The sequence below is a fragment of the Gallinula chloropus genome, assembly GCF_964237585.1.
Source record: "Gallinula chloropus genome assembly, chromosome: 8".
In the NCBI taxonomy this organism is placed as follows: Eukaryota; Metazoa; Chordata; class Aves; order Gruiformes; family Rallidae; genus Gallinula; species Gallinula chloropus.
In genome coordinates, this window is record NC_140093.1 from 11957977 (window position 1) to 11972682 (window position 14706).

At 45.5% G+C, this 14706-nt stretch overlaps 1 protein-coding gene across 3 annotated transcripts in view; it reads right to left on the reverse strand.

Moving 5' to 3' along the window:
• The window catches only part of LPP (LIM domain containing preferred translocation partner in lipoma), a gene marked incomplete at both ends in the record, with an annotated part of 204569 nt that overhangs the window by 152149 nt on the left and 37714 nt on the right, over positions 1-14706 (reverse strand). The gene's annotated exons all lie outside the window — the stretch shown is intronic.

Genomic DNA, 14706 nt, shown 5'->3' on the forward strand with positions numbered 1-14706 from the left:
TGCTGCCGAGGTGAAGAGGCAGGACAATTGCTGCTCCTGCAGATGGAGAAGATGTGTTGTAGCAGGATGCGTGTCTGTGCAGCCAAAGCTGGGGTCAGGCTTGGAGCACCAGAATCCTGAGACCATCTCTACTGCCATATTCCCATCCCAGTCAAAGTACAGAGCTGAGCTGCAAGCCACAGTGGCCAGAGACCGTCCACCTGCACCTTTATTATTTCAAATCAATTTCGGGCAGCTGTACCTGTCTGATTCTACACTCCTTCAAAATTTCTATCTGAAAAATGAGCTCTTTCAAGGAGGAGTGAAAATTTTCCATTAGTTTCTAGCAGATTCAAGGTGAAGGGCATGATTTGCACTAAGCAGTCGCAAAGTAACATAAATAAGGGCTATTACATAGGAAAGCCCACGTCCAGAGCAAATACCAACCTACAGTCGGGACCCTTTCTGATTCAATAGATCTTGTCTTCTCTCTGCTTTCAAAACAGCACAGCCCCACTTGTACCCAGGCTGGCAGGGATGCTCATTCAGAAGGGAAGAGTCGTGAGTTTTCACCACCACCCACATCCAAAAGTAGAATTCAGGTCTCAGCACTGCAGGAGCAATCCCCAAACCACTGTTCAAGGGCTGCTCTGCAATCCCTGCTAGAATAAGCATTTTAAAAGAGGATCCATTCACATGCTTTGCTATTGAAAAATCAATCTAGACCAAAAACCTCTGGGAAGGACGTCTGTGCAGTACAGCCCAACCCAACAGCGGGACCTCCCAGCAGTGCATGGAGGCAGGTACAAGCTAAGAAACATCTTCCTCCTCAATGTTTTCAGTGCTTTAGAAATGAGGTAGCTCCATCAGGAATGAGAAGTTCAAGGAAGCCAGCTGAGGATCCCTACCAATGTAGATGGCAGGAGCTAGTCCCACTGAGCCAGCCCACATTCAGGACATGTGCAGAAACTGAAGCTCTTGAGTCAAGTGAAATATTACACATTGAAAGTCTTTTCTCAACCTGAGTCACAGTCAATATTTTTCTTGTGTCCTTCCATGTCTGACTTATCTGCAAATCCCCCAGACAGAGTCTCTCTGCGTACGTGCAACTACAGAGCTCAGTGCAGAAGAGCTCGTTCGCAGCTTGACTACTACGATAATAAAAATACTGAAGAATTACCTAACAACACACCCAATTTCAACTGTAAAGCCTGTTCATACCATATCAGCACCTCCCTGCTGACAATCCAGCTCTGTTTGCCTTCATTCTCACAGAGTTACTTCGATTTTCCAAGCCAAAAATTCTCCTTTCCCTTTGGCTCGCTGGCTGTTCCAGATAGTTTTTATTTAAATTTCATTTCAGGAGCATTCGATCATTACCTGTTTTACAGAACTCCCCAGTCATCAATCTGACACATAAATGGCAACTTGGTCAAAGAAAGACAGACTATGCAAAGCAGGGAGGATCTGATCTGCCAAGCTTATACGTGCTGAAGCATTCATTAGTTCGTAATGATTATTAAATCTTACTGGATTACAATAAATTTCGCTTGACTAACAAGAAAATGGAAGCTCCAATGTGCTTTATGCAAGAACACGTAATTTAAAAGGCTGAGAGTCAGGTTAGAAACTACTTGCAAACTCAATTCTTCTTGCCTGTTTTTATTATAGAGCCAAAGTTTTTCCATCCAAACCATTGTTCAAGAAAAGAAATACTTTTTACAGGAATTACCCCAGACCGTTACTCCTGGCTGGCTGTAGGCACCTGGATTTTTCAATCTGGAAAAGTACAATTTCCTTTCCACTGTTAGTGCACTTCATGGCTCTTGTTTGGTTTTTCTCCATCCTGCAGTTGTTGGCCTCTAACTACAGGGCAGCCACAGGCTTCTCAGACACAAAAACTGTGATTGCTCCGCTCCAGAGAATTTTTAAGCTAAGCAGCCAAAAAACAGCCTGGAAAGGGGGGAGATGCAAAGGTCCCAACACTTGAGGTGATAAGACAATGGCAGACCTGAGAATAAAACTGGAGCCCACACATGGCCTGTTTGGTACCCTGACCCTGGAGAGGAGGGATGGTGGCAGATGAGAAGATGAGCTGATTTCATTTCTGCTTCTTAGCATTTCTGGGCCATATTATTCCCAGGTTCTCATTCCCCAGAACAATTACGCAATAGCTGACTAGCAAACGCTGCAGAACAAGCTGTAAGGTTGTAAAAGTTAAATGTCCTTAGGAAACCTAGAAAAATTAAAAAAAATAGCATGGAAACATCTCTATTGATTCCGGGCTCTGTAAAAGATTTATTTATTCAATTAAAACATAATCAACATAGATTAAGAGCCCAATTCTACAAATGCTGGAGCACAATGCAGTACAACAGTGCCAACAAATAACGCTACTGATGTGTGCAAGGGCCTATTGGGACAGGACTGGACTTTAAGTACATTTAAGAAATGGTAATCCTTGCAAATACAGGTTCCTGCTTGCTCTCTCTTCCCCATCTCCACAAATCTTGGATTTTTTCTCCCTACAGCGATCCGGACTCAACCGAGGGATTTGCTGCATGTGGAAACAGGAGAAGAATTCGCAACGCTAACTTTAGCAAGCGAGGGTTAAATAATTCCTCTTCTCATGCTCTTCGTCATGACATTGCTATAAAAGTTTTATGGTATTGCTCTGGAACAAAACCCAAGCTCCAGGTCCCAAGGCACAACAGGTTCGCACAGACACAGCTCTGCTCCGAGAAACCCAGACCAGTTAAGCCCACGACCTCGCAGATACAAACACCGGAACCAGAAAGAACTGCTAATTCTATTTCTGTCTGGATTTATGGCGTTGTTGCAGACATGTCGCTTGGGCGCCCTCCCTTTCAGCCAGCAGAATATGGAAAAACGGGTTTAAAAAGAAAAAGGATGCTATCTTTGGCCCGGCCAACGTGAGCTCGACAAAAAGCAAACATAAGCCAACCCAGTCCAACAAATTACTCATGCCAGAAAGTATCGACTCACGTGAACTTCTGCAACGCCTACACTCCTATCCCCTGGCTTAGTCCCTGCTGCGAGGCAAGAGAGAGAAAAACAGCAGAGAGCTTCACTGCTTGGCTTGTTTGTCCACCCCTGAGTTCCTGGTGTGAAGCTCAGAGCAGCTGTGATGGCAATCCACTCCTGAGCCCCGTCAACCCACTCTGTTCGGATGAAAACTGGCTTTAATTTTGCTAGTCTTACTGCTCAACACCAGCTAGTGTCACAGGTCCCCCCGCACTGCCCCAAGGGACATTCCTTACAAAACATGCAGTGCAGAGCACAGCCCAGGGCCTCACTGTGCTCAAAAGGCCTAAGACTATTCATCGAGCTAGATGACATGAAAAACACAATGATTTCCCTGGATGGCACCTTTCTCTGCAACCCAGACCACCTCCTCTTATCACATTTTGCAGGTTACAACAAGGGAACAAGAATACCTCTCATTTATCCAAGCCAGCTCCTTGCAATGCGCTCCAAGAGAAGGATCTGGCACCCAGATGTCCTTCCTAGCTCCTGATCCAAATTCCTTTCCCTGTCCAGACCCAGCCACCTCTCTTTTCTCCCTCTCTCTATGCCCTGTTTGCTGCCATGGGAGAAAAGCTTCGATGTGATCTGGGCTGCCAGGTTGGTTTCTGAGCTTTTACAGGAAATCACACTGATGCCTGGAGGTGTTGCTGTCTCAGGGAAGATAGAGGGTGGCTTTGCAGTAGCAACGTGCTGGACAGTGGGTTAGAAGTGACTCCTGAGTCCCAGGCTATATTTTCTTTCAAAACAATGCAACAGCCAAACTCCTGAACGCTTTCAGAGCATCAGGACTTTGCTCACCACCATGCAATTTTACAGCATCCAGACCAACCTTCTCCCCATCTACCTTAGCCTTGCTAAAGTCTTCTCTAAAGTAGGTTGAGCCAAGTGCGTTTCACAAGTGCTGTGGCCAGCTCATCCTCTGAGCTGCGCCCCAGGAACGTGGGCTGTCTCTAGTAGGAAATGCAATGCCTTTAGAGAGGTACAGACACATCCCAGATAGCAGAGCTACAGATAGACACACAGTCTTCCTCGTAGCATCAGCTCACTCTGCACACTGTGCTATCACAAGTCACTGATAACCTCATAACTCAGAAGTGGAAGAATGAAGGTTAACACCATGAATGTTAAGAAAGGTTGTAGCTAATGACTTGGAACAAACGGTATGGGGCCTCCCAGTGCCCTCTGCCCCGGTACATTGGTTACACTGGGAGCCCAAGGTGCCTGGGGAGCTTGCTTTCAGCTGCAACAGGTCAACTCTGCTGGCATTTACAGAACTGTTCACAAGGGCATGCAGCAGTAGGACGAGGGGTAATGGTTTTAAACTCAAAAAGGGGAGATTTAGGTTGGATATTAGGAAAAAGTTCTTCAATATGAGGGCAGTGGGTCACAAAACAGGTTGCCCAGAGAAGTGGTGGAGGACCCATCCCCGGAGATGTTCAAGGTCAGGCTTTATGGGGCTCTGAGCGACCTGATCTAGTGAAGATGTCCTGGGTTACTGCAGAAGGGTTGGACTAGATGACCTGACCTTCAAAGATCCCTTCCAACCTAACACATTCTATGATTCTATGATCCAAGAATGGGGAAAAGCAGGGAGCAGAAAAGCCTTTTCAGTGAAGCAGTCACGGAAAAGAATCACTAAAGTAACAAGAGAAGGAAGGACAAAGAGAGTTTAGGCAAATCAGGGGTTATGAGCAGGTAGACAGTAAATAAGGACTTTTGCCCTGAAGGACTTTATTGTCTTTTCCTCCAGTAAATCTGACTGAGCCACAGACGAGGTGGCAGAGCTGATAAATTCAGGAACGTCTGCCTGCTTCCACCAGGCTGCACCCACAGCAGCCACCTGCCACGCTCTGCAGGCTGTTGAAATCCTCGGGAAGGCACTGAGGTGGTAGGAAGAGTAAATGAAACAGCTCTCTAAACAAGGAGTTACCATCTTTCTACTCCATGGCCTCAGGCACTGGGCTTAGACAGAGCTGCAGACAGAGAAAGAAGGATGGGGCTCTTATTTCCCAGTTTAGCTTGGGGCACGCGGGGGAGAGAAGGGAAAGATGTTTGATGTCGATGGCATCCACTATACATACAAGAAGAGGCTGTGAAATATGTTAACCAGGAAGAAGCAAAGAAGTGATTCAGTCTTGATATATCTCAGGCTAGGGCTGGGGTTCAGTTTTTCTCTTTTTTTCTTTCTTTACACTTTCTCCAACAATACAACTGCCAGAGGCAGGATCCTTTTCAGACACACACCCTTGATACCCCATCTCTCTCTTTGTAGAACCTCCCAGTCTCCTTTTCAAGTTCACAGAAGCCATCTAAAGTGCAAAAAGACACTGCAGCGGCAAATGATGCATCCTCGAGGGCATCTATCAGGAAAATGAGGCACCCTAAAGATAAGCTGCTGTTGTCTATACTCCCCTGAGCCTAAAGACAAGTGCAAACTTCTTTCCGATTCCCTAGTGTGAATTAAAACAGTCCCAAGAAGCAGCCCCCCCGCCCCCAGCCACGCAGATGGAGACAAGAGCTGACCACAGCATTCGGAGCGAGGGGGATCTCAGACGCTTGATTGGTGCCTAATCACCGTTCCAGGCACTGAGGAGGGGCTGGAAAAGTAGTCCTGCCCTTTAAAAACAGAAAGATTGAGTCTTTTGAAACAAATCCGAAATGATGGAAGATTTCAGCAGATGTGACCACAGTGATTTCACCAGACGTGATTGTATCAAGGATCTAATAGAAAAGAACTTCCCTGCTGTTCCATCAGGCTGAAGCCAGGCCTGAAATATCCTTTTTAGTCTTTTGATGACATCAAGGATAAAAGCCAAAGGGAAGTTAGGTTTTGATTTATTTTTTCCCCTACTCTTTCTTATTTTTTTCAGGCATGGAATAGTTTTACCTGGTTTGTGTTGCTGGATATTAGCCGGACCAAAGGAAAACACTTCAAAAGTTTGAAGTGGGCTGTTCAAAGGCATTGTTCAGTGCCTCTTGGACCCCACTGCCATTTGACTGAGTAACATATTTCTACAGCTCTGCCTGTTTTTGAAAATCTCCCTGTAAGGAGGCGGGTGAGTCTACCTGGAACAGGAGTCAAATGGGGCGGGGGACAATCATAAACTAAATCTCAGCCTGCTTTACTACCTGAAAATGGCCAATAAATGTGCCAAATGCCTGCCCTTGGCAAAGTTCACAGCAGCAGCTGTGCCACACCAAAGGGCAGGAGACACGGCAGGGTAAAGGGGGCTGTGCTCCTGGGGGACAGGCTCAGTCCCAGACCTATGGCACAGGTACCTGCAGACCTGTATTCGGTTCCTCCACCCATGTAAAATGCAACAGCAGTGGGTAGCCCAGGATTACTTGATGTTATTATCTCTGAAGCAACAAGGTGGTGTAAAGAACTACATGGGCTTACAGCTGGGGCAAATGAACAAGCAGATAAAGTCATTTGCTAAGCATTGCTAGGAGACATCTTGCAAAACCTTAACAACCAATTTATAAACTCAGTGTGGTGTAGGAGGCTTATAAAAAGGACAAATAATATTATTTTTTTAAAAAAAATACAGAGCAAAAGAGAAAGCAAATAACAGAAGTAGGAAGTATGAAACTAGAAGGCATTGGTCTCAAAGAAAAGGAGATAGGTGTTTTATCACATAACATGCTGCAAAGCTTCAGAGCTAGTTCCGCTGCAAGATTCTGTGGTTGATATGAGTTTACATCAACTTCAAAAGCAGCTAGAGAAGCACGTGGAAGAAAACTCCACAAAAATGCTTACTAAAAACTGTCCTGTCCTTCCCCTTTCACGTTTTTTCTCCAGACACCCACTACTGCCCATTGGTGATCTGATCTGGCTCTTTACAGACATTTAGATGAAGCCTCCACTTCTGTTTTCTGTCTGTTAGCTGACACCAGCCAGGAATCACTCCTGATGGTGGGTACGTGTCAGTCTCTGTGGGTTAGTAACTGACCATCACCTTAGTGCCAAGGCTTGGACCAACACCTGGAAGCCCACTTCTTCCCTTCTGTAGCTGAGGTGACAGAAAGGAAGGCTTATTGCACTCAGCTCCCTGGGACACATACATAAAAGACAGGAAAGACTTGGTTGCAGTTATGGATCTGTATGACAATAAAGATTTTTATTTCCCTAGAGATCAGTGTGGCAGGCACTGCTCACGCACAACAGCTACGAAACATCCCTGTGCCAAGGAGCTTATTGTCAACTGGATGCCAGCACTGAGAAGGGAAAGCAGGTAGAGGGATAAGAAGGTAGGTGCTGCAACTAAGAGGCGCAACCAAGGTCCTTCTGGCTACCAGATGAAGACACTAATTCATCAGGCTAACTCAGCTCCTTAATGGACATTTCATTCTTTGCTTTTGCCCTGACAAAGCACACCAGAAGACAACAAGCTGCTGTCCAAGCCATCTAAGCTCCAGCTGCAATTTCACTGCAGGATGGCCCTGATTTCACATGATCAGAAGGCTGGATCCAAGCCACCACCATGGTGAGTGCTGGTTTGTGGGCCAGTGACCCTTCTTCCAGGGTTTAATAAACCATTGCCCTTTGTGCACCCTGAAAGCAGCCCCAACCCAGAGACCTGCACCTTGCCCCCAACTCAGGCAGGATTTCACCACTGCGGCTGGGCAGCAGCAACAGCAGGGCAGAGCCCAGGACTGCATTCCCTTCCAAACAGCTCCTGCCCCTAAAGTTGGAGGGAAGCTTCTGCCACAAACACCTATGGTTTGACCAGACTTCTCAAGACCACAGGAAAAGGATTCGACCCTGGATGTTGACCAATGAGGAGAAACAAACAAAATGATGAAGCTTCATCATGGAGATTTACCCAAAATGCTCCTGCTCGAAGGACTGGGTCCACAGCCAGCAGCCAGTGAGCCCGGTGGCTGTGATGGGACGTGGAAAACAGGCCATAAGGAGATGTGTAACACTCCATGTCCCATTGCCATCCCTGAGGACAGCGGGAGTAAATTATGCAACTGGAATAAAGGGGATGCAGTAAATAGATCAAAGGACTGTCACGGTTTTGTCCCAGCCGACAACTAAAGACCACAGGGCCACTCACTCCAGCAGGATGGGAAGGAGAATCGGAAGGCAAAGGTAAAACTCATGGGTTGGAATAAGGACAGTTCAATAGGACAGCAAAGGAAGAAGAAAATAACAACAGTGCTAATAAAGGAATATACAAAGCTGGTGATACACAATGCAATTTGCTTATCAGCTGCAGCCCAATGCCCAGCCCGTCCCTAACTAGCAATCCCTCCTGATACACTGGGCATGACGTCCTATGGTATGAAATATCCCTTTGGCTAGTCTGGGTCAGCTGTCCTGGCTGTGCTACCTCCCAGGTTCTTGTGTAAACTAACTCTATTTCAGCCAAAAACCACGGCAGCACTAAACAAGATCTGCCTTGCAACCTCTGTGTGTGTGTGTAGATGTCCCAAAGCTGGAGATGACAACACAGAGGTCCTGTGCTGTCCCCTCAGCCCCCATCTGCTCTGCCCCAGGATAGTGTTACCCAGCGCCCTGCTCCCCACATCACAGACTGACACGTCTACCTTGGGCGTTCAAACCTGCACTCAGCTTTTACAGGTTTCTGACTGCTGCATTTTGCTCACAGGAGGAAGCTCTGGAGATTTCAAGGGTGGCTAAAAAGGGTTTTCAAAGCTGCAGTGCCACTGAAAAACAGCAAATGTCATTTAGTTGACTGGAGGATCTTTGTACTTTGGGCCAGCTAGTACATCGGGAAGAGGCACTGTGATCCTCAAGCACATAAAAGCAACAGGATGGATTTGATAAGGAACAGTCAGGGGATGAAGAGAGAGGAGGAGTCCCACAAGCTGACATCTGCCAGAGCAACAGACCCGACAGTCCTGATAGTTTACTTAACATGTCTGATCAAAAGCTTTGGGAGTCTTGTCTGTGTTAAGTGCTACCAGATGCAAAATCAGCAGCAAGATGAGAAGTGTATTAACAAACTAAGGAGGCACATAAAGTTATTTGAAAACTGAATGGGGAAGATGGGGAGAGAAGGGGGAGAATAAAACCAGTTTATTTTTCCATTAAGGCAATTTAATATTCTCCGGGTGGAGTTACAATCACTCGTCCTTGGGAATTAAATTGAATTACTGAAACGTTCCTGTTCCTCAGCAGAATATACAATATAAAGTGGAATATATCAATTTTTTCTTTATGCCTTCTGTGGGACAGCACTACCTCTCTGTTCACGGGGCAAGAGCAGCTGGCCACGAAATCCTTTTGACCCAGCATGACTTTCACCGACTTTAACTTTCCAGCAGCAGGGAACGTATCATTTTTCTTTTAATTAATGCAATTACATTAGGACTCGTTATTGATAATTATGGTGACTATTAAAAGTTTCCCCTTTCTTTGCCCACTCCCCCGCCAACTTAAAATCTGCTCCAATATCGTCACAAATTAATGTTTAATTAGCCATCAAGCAGAGCTGATGTTCCCCGCAGAGCATTGCTGCTTGCAGAAGAACTGAGAACTAAGAGGAGATATCGGATATTTCATCATCTGCCTCCAAGGGGAACCATAACCAAAGAGTAACCAATTACCCCAAAACAGTTGCAAAGTTTAATCAACATAGAAACCAAATAGGTCATTGAGTGCCTGCTGCAGTAAAGGAAGATCTTCCCACTGACTCATACAATGTGAACGTTAACATCTAAAACAGACCCCATGACGATGCCCAAGACCAAAGACTCCCTTCACCTCCACATCCTGGCCAAGTTGTGATCTTCCTCTTTCCTCTTCTGGCATAAGAAAAGAAGAAAGTGGAGGATGCCTCCAACGGCACAGGACATGTCTGACAAGCCATGAATTACACACGCCTACACGCAGGGTAAGCTGTCACATCCAGCCCCCCAACTCAGGATTTATATTCCATGGGGGAAAACCACACCAAACACCAGCTCCTGCCTGGTGCCATGCCATCCCGGAGCAAGGAAAGTGCAGAGCTGCTGATGATTTTACACCTTTCAACACTTGTGGTGAGTCTGGCGCTGAAAGACTGTGTCCAGTATGGGAGGCAGAGTTTTAAAAACTTGAGAGACACCCCAGAAAAGCAGAAACAGCTGACAAGGAGACACGGAGACACCTCACTTGGTTTCATTTATGAAGGATACTGAGTAGCTTGGTAGCAATACCTAAACAGCTACACAGGGTGAAAACACCAGATACCACAGACTGTCCAAACAAGCAACACAGAAAAACACACAGCAGCTGGGGACTTGAAGCCAGGGAAATTCTATTTAAAAATAACAGAGATATTCACTTATGCGTAATACTGCAGGTAATTAAATGCTAGAACAAACTTCCAAGATTTCTCCATCTCTTGATGTCTGCGGATCAAGGCTGGATGCCTTTGGTCTCCCGGGGTGACTGGGTGAAGCTTTATGATCTGTGACACGCAGGAGGGCACAGCTGAGGATTTAATAGCTCTGCCTGGCCCCCACATCGACAGAGGTGAGAATGCTACAGCACTGCTGCGTTCGTAAAGATCCACTGAAATTACTTTGTGTTTGTACCACTTTAACTGGAAATTAAATTTACATGAACAAACTCTATCCCACACAAGCCTGTATATTGTGACAGTTAAATGAAGAGCTTTTAAAAAGGGACACGTCTCAGGCAATTTTAATCAAAAAAGATAGGTTTTGTTAAAGCTACCAATTTCAGAAAATTAAGGTTGACTAAAACTGTCTTTAAAAACTCCTTTTGGAATTTAATCACATGTTGGAAACCCATATGCAGCTGCTCGTGTCACCTGCAAAAAAGCTGTATAAAACACAAGCATATGCTTAATTTTACACGTGTGCTTAAGTTCTATCAACTTTAATGAAGTTTAAGCACACAGGCGAGCTTCTCTGAATTGGAGAAAGCATTCCTGAGCACGGGCTGTGAAGCTATTAGGAAATCGCCACTGGGAAGAAGAATAAAAAAAAAAAGTAAAATTAAAATTGGCCAGTCAATTTTCACAGCCTGAATAAGCTCCAAGTGCAGAAGTTAAACATATAACATACTTCTGAATTTGTTTGCTTGTTTTGCTGTAATAGGAAGGGGTGTGTGCCAAAACGTTTGCAGGGATTCAAGAATCTCCCAGCGAGCCTGGCAAAATGTCAGCAAAATGGATGTATAAAACTACATGAAAGTCAATGGCTTGGGTTTGGCTTCAGCAGAAATGAGTCACGTTAAAAATCTACTATATGTCCCTCAAAGCTGAGAAGAGCAAAATCTGGACTCTGCCTCAGCCCGCACATTTTTGGGGCGGTTGATGGCCGCAGTCCACCGGGCAAGTAAGCCTCAACCCGACAGACCCTGCAGCTCTGATCCATGGAGGAAAGCCCTTGCCTTCAAGAAGTTTGCAATCTCATTTTCCAAACCATTAGGCCCACTTTTACCTTCCCATCCAGGCTGCCAGATGTGTGCCTGGTGTTTGGTTTGGCTGGAGGATCATGGGCTTGCTTTCTTTTTTAACAATAGTCTCCTCCTTTGGACACTCACCTTCTGCACACTTCTGTAGTGAGAACGCCAGGTGAAGAAAAAGGACCTGAATGGCACAGAAAGCTGGACAACAATCTGCACTGCCCAAAGACTGCCACAAAACCCTGCAGGGAGAATTTCCAGTACGCAGATCCTTCCCGGGTGAGTGCCAAGGTTTATTTTGGTACTGTCCAAATACAGGTAAATGAATATAATTTGTTGTTTTTCAACAAGAACTCATGCACCAGAAAACATGGTGTCCCCAGCACACATCAGGCCTCAGGAAAAATCTTTTAACTCTGTTTCTGCTTGGGGCCAACACAGCTGCAGAATCCCAGCGGGGTTTGCTTCTGTGCAGAACACATATTCCCTACCTAAATGTCTTTAAGAAACTCATGTGACCTCAGCACTGACCAAATCCCACTCTCTACCACCAGCCCTGGGAAGTGCCGATGCCCATAGGTCTGCACAGAGCTCAGCAGTGGCATCTTTTGGGTACACAAAGGGGAACTGCAGGGCCGAACCAGGATATCCGCAGAGCCACAGACAGGGAGAGAAATGGGGGAGTGAGTCAGGAGTGAGTGGAGTAACGGACCTGAAGAGGAAGGCCAGACCTGGGACATGACAAGACACAAGGCTGTTTCCATGGCAAGGGAGAGACATGGAAACAAGGAGATGGAGAGGGAAGGAGCTGTAGCTCAGGACTGCTGTCTGAGCAGAGTTCTCACAGCACCTCTGGCAGAGCTCTCACTGGTGGGCTCCAGCAACACTCAGACTTACTACCCCTTTCCCAAACATTTCTATTTTACCTTTCTCACCACTAAACACAAAACCTGAAAAGCACCACATCATGTTTTCCAGATGTTCTTCCTTACCTGTTCTTTGTGTCTTAAACAGGATGCCCTGCATTTTCATCAGCAAACCAAAACTGAAAAAGGCGATTGTGAAGAATGCTACTGCGAAGAGTGGCAGAAGACATAAAGTCATGCTTGCCTTTCTCCCCTAGAATAAAATCCTCCAGCTCTGGCTACAACAATATTTCTCACTGGTATTTCTACCACCTTTCAGCTTGCTCAGTCACTGTGCCACACACTCTTTGCAGAGGGAACATTTCCTGACAACAAAACCAGCCGTCATGGCAGCTGAGGATGTTTTTCACCAGCAATGGAATCTGAAAAACAGAGACAGGAACTTGCATTTGAGCCACTTCCATTCTTGGAGATGAGATGCTCTCACAGCTTCTCCATATCCACATCTCATTACTGCCAGGCAAAACTCACATCAAAAATAAGACAAAGTTTGCCCTCTCTTCTAACTACTCCAGGGCTGTAAAACTTGAGACAGACAACTGGATTCTCCAATCAGTGGATCTGTATTCCCTTTCATCTCGTTTTACCAAAACTCATTTTCTTTTAAAACATCAAAACCAAGATGGGAATCTAACTCTGTCTGCTCCATCATGTTCCAGCTTACCACAATGCCCAAGCTGCATGGAAAGACTCTGACTTTCTAAACCACATCTTCCAATCCAGCCACCTTCAGAGAAAAGGTGTAATGATTCATCTGCTGCAATTTTTAGAATCCCTTCTTGTAACTGATGGTCTGTTTGTCTTAGTCTCGCCGCTGCATTACCGTTCCCTAATGCAACAGAGGCTCCCCAGGATTTGACACTGGAGCAACAGATCTTTCCTAGGACCTGCTAGTCCAGCAGAAGATTTGAATAGCACTCAGAAATGAGAAGAATGGAACTATCTTCAATTCTGATGATGTTATCTCAGACACTTCCATCACTCGGCTCATCTGCTTTGATGAGAGAATTCCCACATCTTCATTACCTTTTTATTTTACCTTGGATACAATGACGTTTTTGCTTCCTTTAGACACAGGCCAGTGCTAGCTCTGACAGGATAAAATTGCCTGGTTTCTCTGCATGCTCTCCATGGCTTCCCTATTACATTCCACATTCAGGTTCCTATTATCCATGGTGGATAATCCAGATGACACATTAACCTCTGACAGTGCCAGCACAGCACCCCACTCCAGCACCAGCAGCGTGACATTGTCACACAAAGGAACGCGCCCACATGGGCTCAGAGGTGGGTGCCCACCAGGGCGCATAACCAAAGGCACAGCACTGGGGGACCACAGCCATGCTGTGTGGACACTGCCCTGTGTCTTAACCTGGGATGGTTTTAGCTTGACGATCTCTGAACATCACAAACAGCAACATCTCCACCTTTCTGTCCCCTGTCACAACTTTTTAGCTGGTCCCATACCCTCGTTTACATATGATCTCCATTAGGCTTTTGCCTTCTGCCGCTCCCACACCTCACCACCCGCTGTATGGCAGATTATAAAAAGCCACTCTTCCCCCTCTCCAGAAGAGTCTCCCAGCCTCAGTCACAACCCTCCTCCCAAAGACGACACGAGTGTGCACCAGTGCAGGCCCTGACGCACCCGGCGTGCTCTGTTCCTATATTAAACAATAACATAACAAATACATTAAATAACACAGTAATAAGCATGAGGAAAATAATGAGCACAGTTAACTGTTTGGATCCTCGCTTCCTTTGTAGTCCTTGCCGAGAGGTTTAGCTATTAAAGGCTGTGTTGCATTATAACATTGCCAAGATATTAATAGCCAGGCAGAGAGATGAATGGCAGGCTTACGCCGTACAATTAAAACTTTTCCAGTTTACCCTTTCAGTAAAATTTGTGGTTTATAATAAGCATCTTTGTCTATTCTGAAGAGAGTACGGATTGGAAAGTTACATAGATGGGAACAGAGGTTCATTAAAGATTTAAAATAGAATGTGGTTTGGCATTGTAAAACAAACATGCGTATAAGATGGGTTGCATCAAGAGCTGCCTCAAAGAAGTGCTCAGTGTTCCTTTTCTCTTGTGATCCTGGATCTACCAGTCATGTTACTCACAGAAAGGGATAAGAAAGCAGCAAGGATAAAACATGAAAGCTTGTTCCCTGATAATGTGGAGGTCTGCTCCATATTCCCATTTATTATGCATTTCTTATACATATATATATAGTGTGCATTTATATACACATATGGGAAAAACATACATTTTATCTATTAAGCATCCAGATATCCATCAATATAAACAGACTTTGTATTACTGATTTTTCTCACCTTAGTGCCTAGGAACCCCTACTACAG